The following is a 7,339-nucleotide window of genomic DNA, read 5'->3' as shown; positions in this document are numbered from 1 at the left end:
CAAATCAAACTCTCTGTCGAACTAATTGCTCAATCTTCCGTTCGTCCGAACTCTTTTCGCTCTGTTTCTCCGTAGCGGCGAATTCCGCAGGAGCATATTTATTCCGGAAAATATTTAGCGCAGCCCGATTTCGTGTTTTGGCCCAGCCCGGCCCAGCCCACTAAGCAACCCTAGCCCTAGGGTTTCTCTATAAATACGGAACCCTCTCCCTTGCCGTTGGCTGTTTTGCACTCCCACCCCTATTCTTTTCCCAGCCGCCACCAGCCACCTTCTTCTCCCCTACGCAGTCCACCTCTCTGGTTTTTCCCACGGCAGCTGCAGCTCCAGCCATGGCGTGAGCGCCATTCCCTGGCCGAGCAGCAGCCCTACGCAGCGCCCTCTCTCCCATGGACGCCCAGAAATTTTTCCCTGTGCCCTCCTCTGCAAACAGCGAGCCCCCTCCTCGCTGTTCCCCGTCGAGCCCGCCGGCTGTTCGTAAAAATGTGCAGCAAGCCGCATACTGCCGGCTCGCTGTTTCGTGGAGCCCTGTGGACAGCACGCCGTCGACGCCCGCCGTGTGCTCGCTGTTTTGCGCAGCCCATCCGCGACGCCGTCGAAAACCGTGGTGAGAAACCCCCGCTGTTCTCGATGTTTATTTTCCAATGTGTGTGATGTTCGATGAGCTGCCGCCAACAAATTGTGTGTTTTCGCAGCTAGTGGTCGACGTCGTGCCTTGCCCGTTCGACGAAATACCGAGCCATGTGGACAGCCATGCGTCTAGTCACGACCCGTTCAGGTTGATTGATTTATAGTTTATAATACATACGCTTTGGTTGATGTCGGACAATGCATGTATATATGTGGATGTGTGTAATATGTTTCGGCAATACACGTTAGTAGGCTCGCATTTGCGGTTAAAGAATAAGCGGTTGTTGAGGTGTGCGATTTGTAGTTTGTCTAATTATGTTTTGGGTCGATGTGGTGTATAGTGGTGTTTGATTAGATGTGGGCATAAAATGTTTGGATTGTATGCCGTGGCAAGGTCGCATTCATGTTTTGGTAAACACGCGTGTCATGCTTGTTTTATGTGATGATTAAGTTTGGAAATATATGTGATGTGAGGATTGAATTAGTACACGTATGTGTGTGTGTCGTGGTGTATTATAGTAGTGGTGGCGTGAGATATTTAATTGCGGTGCGCGGGTATATGCCGTAATATGGTTATACTCGCAACAAAGAAATATGTATGTATTGTGTGACCCGACATTTAGGTTGCTGTTGTATAATCGTGTGAAGGACTCTCCCGATGGTCACGTGACTAAAGGGTGGTGTAGTGGTAAAGCGAGAAGTAAGTTTAATATTTTTAAAAAAACGATTAGTTGATAGCATTTGTCGGTGTCGTCATGCTTTCTGTGGTATGGCGGGTCGATGCCTTGCCTTGTCAAATATTGCATTCCATGCCCCTTTGGATAAATAAATGTCTTGTTGGTCGATTAGAGGTCTTATACGAGTGTTATCGCAGTCCAATAACTATTGGAGGCAAGTAGCGTTCATGAGTCAATCCTTGCTAAAATTGAAGAACAGTCAGATAACACATGCCCATAAGTGCTTTAGGTCTTCAGTAGCCAGTGTAAGTCTTATGGAGTTTTATGTCATGTTTTAATGTCTCTATGTTAGACCTCCTAAAATATGGTGTTTTAAGTGACTTGTGTGTTGTCCAATTTAAGTTGAGAAAAGGTTAAGAAACATTAATTAACTTGCTCCCACCCATGTTTTGAGTTGCAATGTCTAAATGGTTCGCTAAGTCTTCTACTATGATTAGCCAACTCATGTTAAATAGGAGTCGATTTTGTTAAGTGTTTGTTATATATATATGTTGTGACTTGGATTGCGATAGTAATAGGCAAGTCGACGTGTATGCTGTCGAGTGGACCGTGTCGTTGCTCTAGTTAGCCAAATTGTTCGATGATTTGGTTAAGCTCGTAGTCACGATGAATTGTGTATTGTAGTCTATATGTGTGTGGTTATGGTCATGGATGAAAAGTAGTAGTGCTCAGGTGATGTCTAAATTAAGATGCAAACTATTGGTGAAAAGCGCTTCGATATTGATTGTTATAGAGAATGCGTCGTTGATTGGTTGTAGTAGTTTTAGTGCACTAAATGACTTGAATAAAATTTGCAAGTTGACTTGTTGGTCCTCATTTGATTGTTTTAACTCTAACAAATGGTAAAGTGTTAGAATAATTCAAATCTCTAGATCATGGCAATTCTTGAATTATATAGAAACTGAAATTCATTGATTGCTGTTTTGGACTGCACGCACTGTTTTAGTTGTGCGGTATGTTTGATGAACTAAATGATGTTTTCTGTAGATATGTGCTATAGAAAAGTGGTAGAGAACTTTATTATCTTGCTGGTGTTAAAATTTGACAGCCATAGGTCTGACAGTTTAGGAGTTATGCTTTTTACAAATTCAGTAACTGAATCTGTCCAAATTCTGTACAGATTTCAGAAACTGCATTGGTTGCTCAATTTAATGTTGCAATCAGTTCATGGTTGTTATACGAAAGTTGTAGATGTTTTTGTTATCTTGCTTGTGTTAAAATTTCATAACCACAGGCCTGATAGTTTAAGAGTTATGAATTTTACAAACTGCTTGCTGTGTTCTGTCCACCGTCAGAACAGATTTCAAAAACTGTGTTGTTTGATTTAGTTAAACATTGAATAACTTCTTAGTGATTATATAAGTTATGTAGTGCTTTTTCTAAGCTTTCCAAAAAGTCTTGGATCACTATTTTTGGTGATCTGAAGTTTAAGTTATGAATGTTTCAAATGTGAAGACTGAATCTGTCCAATTCTGGACAGCACAGCCTTCATCGCGTATTCTACCCTTGATACATATTAAACCAGCCAGGGATGTTTATAAATAATTTGTAGACCATTTAATTAGCTTTCCAGAAAGTCTAGGATCACCTTGTTTGGATGTCTGAATCTGTAGTTGTGAATTTTTGAAGTTGCAAGTCTGAATCTGTCCAAATCTGGACAGAACTGTTGTGTTAGCACTGTTTGGCCTTGCTAAGTGCTGAATCCTGTGGAGGTAAAAATACCAAAGTTGTAGTTCACTTTTTAAGCTTTCCAAAAAGTCCTAGTTTGCTATTTTTGGATTCATATTTGAAAAGTTATGATTAAAACAAGTGACTGCTGTATTGCTGTCCAAAAATCTGCAAGTGCCCATTTGATGATTGAGTTCACCCGTTGGGCTAAAAATGCTTAGTTAGCACTTAGCGGACATAGACTCGTAATGGCTAAACATAGACTAACATGTGTTCCATGATTAAGGTGCTTGCTTGCTGTAGTTGATTGTGATAGATGAGTCCGTCGACTTGGATGCATCAGTCCTCTGTTAAACTTGTTTGTGATACTTTTGTGTGATCAATAGAACTAATGCAAAGTCGTAGCAATTAAATAAATGTGTGTACCTGTGATATCGTATTTATGTTGCGTAAATAAATAAGATATGGTCGTCTTGTTAATGGTGTTAATGATGAACGCTGATAACGTACGAATAGCTAGCGCTTGCGTATAGTCGTTGCGGTGTCTTACTACTTGGTGTTTAGTTCGCTACCGTGTATTGTATATCTTGTGATAACTTTTCATTATATTCATACATATGCATCTTGCATCTCATTTAGGACCGAGAGATGGTGATCGTGCACGTGATATGGTGCCAACCACAGGATGCCGTTGGTGGACGACCCAAGGAAGGATGGACTTAACCACTGGATGCTCGCCAAGCGAGTACCCACCCCAGCAAACACTATCTAAGTGTCAAAATAAAGGCAAGCCCCGGTTTTATGCATAACCGTTATATCTGCTATTTTACTGCACTTAATGTTTGTAGGCTTGTATTGTGCACTTAAGTGTAGGAGTTGCCTGAAACCCTAGTTGCATGAACTCAGGATTCCTTTTTGAGATGGATACTAGTATGCTAGGTCGAGTAGCTGCTTTGCTAATTAGGGATCTCGGTAGAAGTCGAGTGATTTTTCTAGCACTCGCGCGAGGTCAGGGATTGGTTGTATCCACTTTGATAACAGAATGGTGATGGTCTGTGGACACGGGTCCATGGGGACGCGTGGTCTACGAGATGAAAATTTGAATAAGGATTAACGTGCGGATACCTGTGTCAAGCGTTTGAACGTACTAAACACATACCGAGAAATATGGTAAATCGGTAAGCCTAGTACCTGATTGAACCTGGCAGTAGACTTTGCCCCTCACGCGACCTGAGACGAGGTCTCCCATTCCGGTTATGGTGGGTACAAGTGCGGTCACTGCACGACGGCCAGTCGGGGTCAGTGAGGCATTGTACGCCAAGGCGGTGAGCCCTGTTCTGCTGACGGGGAATCGATGGGGACGGTTGATGTGTGTGGGGACGGAGTGCCCCTGCATGTCGTGTGTTTAGGTTTACCTTGCAAGGATAAAAACTCGATTCGAATCGTCTGCTTCTCGCAGCTAATGAGACTGCTTGATCCATTGTACTGCATTGAGTAATAAGTGGAAATGAGGTGACTGGCAAAAATATGTTGGTTGGTAAAAATGTTTGATACCATGTATGAGTAGCTAGGTACTCATCTAGTTTAAAAAGGAGCATACTAAAACTTGAAAAGCTAAAACTTGATTTTAGACTCAGCTAGTGCTTTTGGAAAACCAAACCCCTCAGCCAAACAGCTGCATGTCTAGAGGTAGAGGAGTAGACTCCTCACACCGGGTAAGTCTATCTGAGTATTAGTATACTCAGCCTTGCTTGTGGCATAATTTTTGCAGGTACTCCTTAGGTTGATTTGTTGATGGTGTGACTTGGCCTTTATCCCTGCCACCGGGATAGATGGTCGAGAGGGTTATTGCTTCCGCAGGAGAGGACCAGGAGGAGTAGCGTGGCCAGGCTTCGCCATGTTACTCGGTTTTCTCTGTTAGTTATTTCCGTTGCAATAAAAATTTATGGTTATTATTTCTGAAACTCCGATAATGTAATCACTATTGATACTTATTAAATTTGTGGTATTATGCTTTATTGTATTTCTCTGTGCCTCACCTTCGAGTGAGCTAGTGGTATTCGATCCTGGTTAAGTGGCTTTATCGGACTAGATCCGAGGGACTGACGGGTTATTCCTATTTAAGTGTGGTCTATCCTCTAAGGCGGGACTTAGACACTTAAGTTGGAATAATTCGGGCGGTTCCGCCACAGCTGGTATCGGAGCGAATACCATTACAGAGAAGTCAATAAGTCATAAATACCAACCTTTTCTAAAGTAAAACTTGCTTAGAAACCAAAGTTGGATAGATATCAGGACGATAAGTTAGACCTAGGACGTGAAGCCCTAGGAATGGATGGGTAGCTAGGTGGCTAGTTATTTAGGCCATAAGGGCTACTACTACTATTAATAAGGATGTTATAGCAAGCATCCGAAAAATTAGTTAGGTCTGAGAAGACGACTAGAATGAGCATGCATCATGATTGTCGCATAATTGTTTCTTGTGCATCAACATGCTTCTCTCACCTTTATTCCAATAATAAGAACTTGTGAATAATGTGATGTGCTGCTATGTTAGAAATGTCTTACCTCGTGTCAGATTGGTAAGTCTTGTTAGGTTGTGTTATGTGTCTCTCTTGCCGTGCTATCTAGGTGGTATTCTGAATGTTCAACCCTTTTTACAAAAAAAATACATGTTGTCTGTTCTGCTCATGAAAAGATTTCCCCCTCCAAACAACCTTGAGTTTAGCAAGTGAAACCTTTGTTAAAAAAAATCAAATCACGTGCTTGTTTAGGTGTTTACGCTTGAAATTGCACCTGCACAACTTATAGACACCCATAGATTGACCGCTAGATCAACCCAAGTCTCCTTCTACACATGTTACAAAAAAATTGTTGTTTGGTGTCTAGTTGCGCAAACCCTATCAAGGCCATGTTTCTTTCCATAGATCCTGTCCCGAATCTTCATGGCATTTCTGCTGCTCATCCAATCAGATCTGTCTTCCTACCTCTCCTTTGTCCGAATCTGGTAATCCTTTTTCCTGGTGAATCATGCTGGCTTTCTCATCCGAATCTCTGGATCCTTTAATTATTCTGCCCTATTATCTGGATATCTGCTATATCCCGTTCTCAAGTATTGGATGCTGATTTGCTTAAAATCTCTCATTTTTGGTCATTCTCATACCCCCTTCTTAGAGGGTCATGACACTTGTTTTACCAACTTATCTCTAAAATGGCATATCCATTTGGTTCAATGGATTTGATTGTTGTCCTTGGTTCTCTCATGTCTCTAAAGGCTCATCAATCATGATCTCATGGTTGGTTCCTCCTCATATTAAATATCGTATCGATCTTTGGCTAATAATCCCCGTGATGATCATAAAATATTTCTCTGAGTTAAAGAAAATTCTCATGTGATGCTCTTTTGTCAGCAATCTTTGCTTCAACTCCGGTCACATTCTTATTTTCTGAGCCATACTCTCATGGGCTCCATCTATCTGTGCTATGTGGATTTCTCATTGGTTACGTTTGGTAATGGTGTTATGACTAACGACCGATGGTGTCGCGACGAAACCGAGAGCCTACTATGGTGCACACATGGTTGAGCTGCTCGGCACGCGCTGGTATCGCGGTTAATAGTTGTGATCCATTATAAGACTACACCGATGTGATATCTTTTGTGGACAATCTCAGAATGATCGCTGCATTTTGTCTCGATATGTCGCGATATTCTAACCAAATCTATCTTCAAGTATCTTGTCAGATCCCATCTCATGAAATTGCATCTATCTTCAGTCTGGGAGTTACATGCTTCTCCACCCTTAAATATCCTCATTCGAATCTCGGGACGATATTCTTTTTAAGGGGGGAAGGCTGTGACACCCCAGGTGTCAGTTTCGTGTTACGTCGCGAGATTTGTCCCAATCTCAGATGCTCAGTGAAAATTTCTATTTCTCGCTCACGTATGTCTCTGATTATCTAGATTATTCATTCACGTTTCACCGAATTCGGAGTTACTCAGTCTCACAGAAGGCCAATTTTGGAGCCTGTTAAAACTTTTATTCTCAGCACGAATGCAAACTCGCTGATCAATCTCGATTTATAAATCTCATCTGAAGCTCTTTAAATTAAACTCTCGACAACTTTTATCTGATCTGAGCCCGAGTCCAATTCCTCGAACTTCGATCGATGTCCAACTATTTTATTCAAGTCCGTACTCTCAAACGGAATGCTCAATATGTCGCCCTCTAATTAATTCTTACTCCACTCGGCCAAATATCTCATGTCTGGACTGAACTCAAAACCCCGTATCGACAGCGATTTTAAAA

General features: G+C 41.8%; 1 long non-coding RNA gene across 1 annotated transcript; it reads left to right on the top strand.

The window, feature by feature from the left end:
• Positions 1-264: 264 nt before the first annotated feature.
• LOC103629313 (uncharacterized) lies at positions 265-3,800 on the top strand. The gene is made up of 3 exons (XR_002262697.3): positions 265-604; positions 693-775; positions 3,672-3,800. It is a non-coding gene; the product is annotated as an uncharacterized lncRNA (long non-coding RNA).
• The last annotated feature ends 3,539 nt before the right edge of the window (positions 3,801-7,339 follow it).

The sequence above is a fragment of the Zea mays genome, chromosome 6 (genome assembly GCF_902167145.1).
Source record: "Zea mays cultivar B73 chromosome 6, Zm-B73-REFERENCE-NAM-5.0, whole genome shotgun sequence".
In the NCBI taxonomy this organism is placed as follows: Eukaryota; Viridiplantae; Streptophyta; class Magnoliopsida; order Poales; family Poaceae; genus Zea; species Zea mays.
Note: the sequence above shows the minus strand (reverse complement) of the source record. Positions and strands in the feature narration are given on the sequence as shown.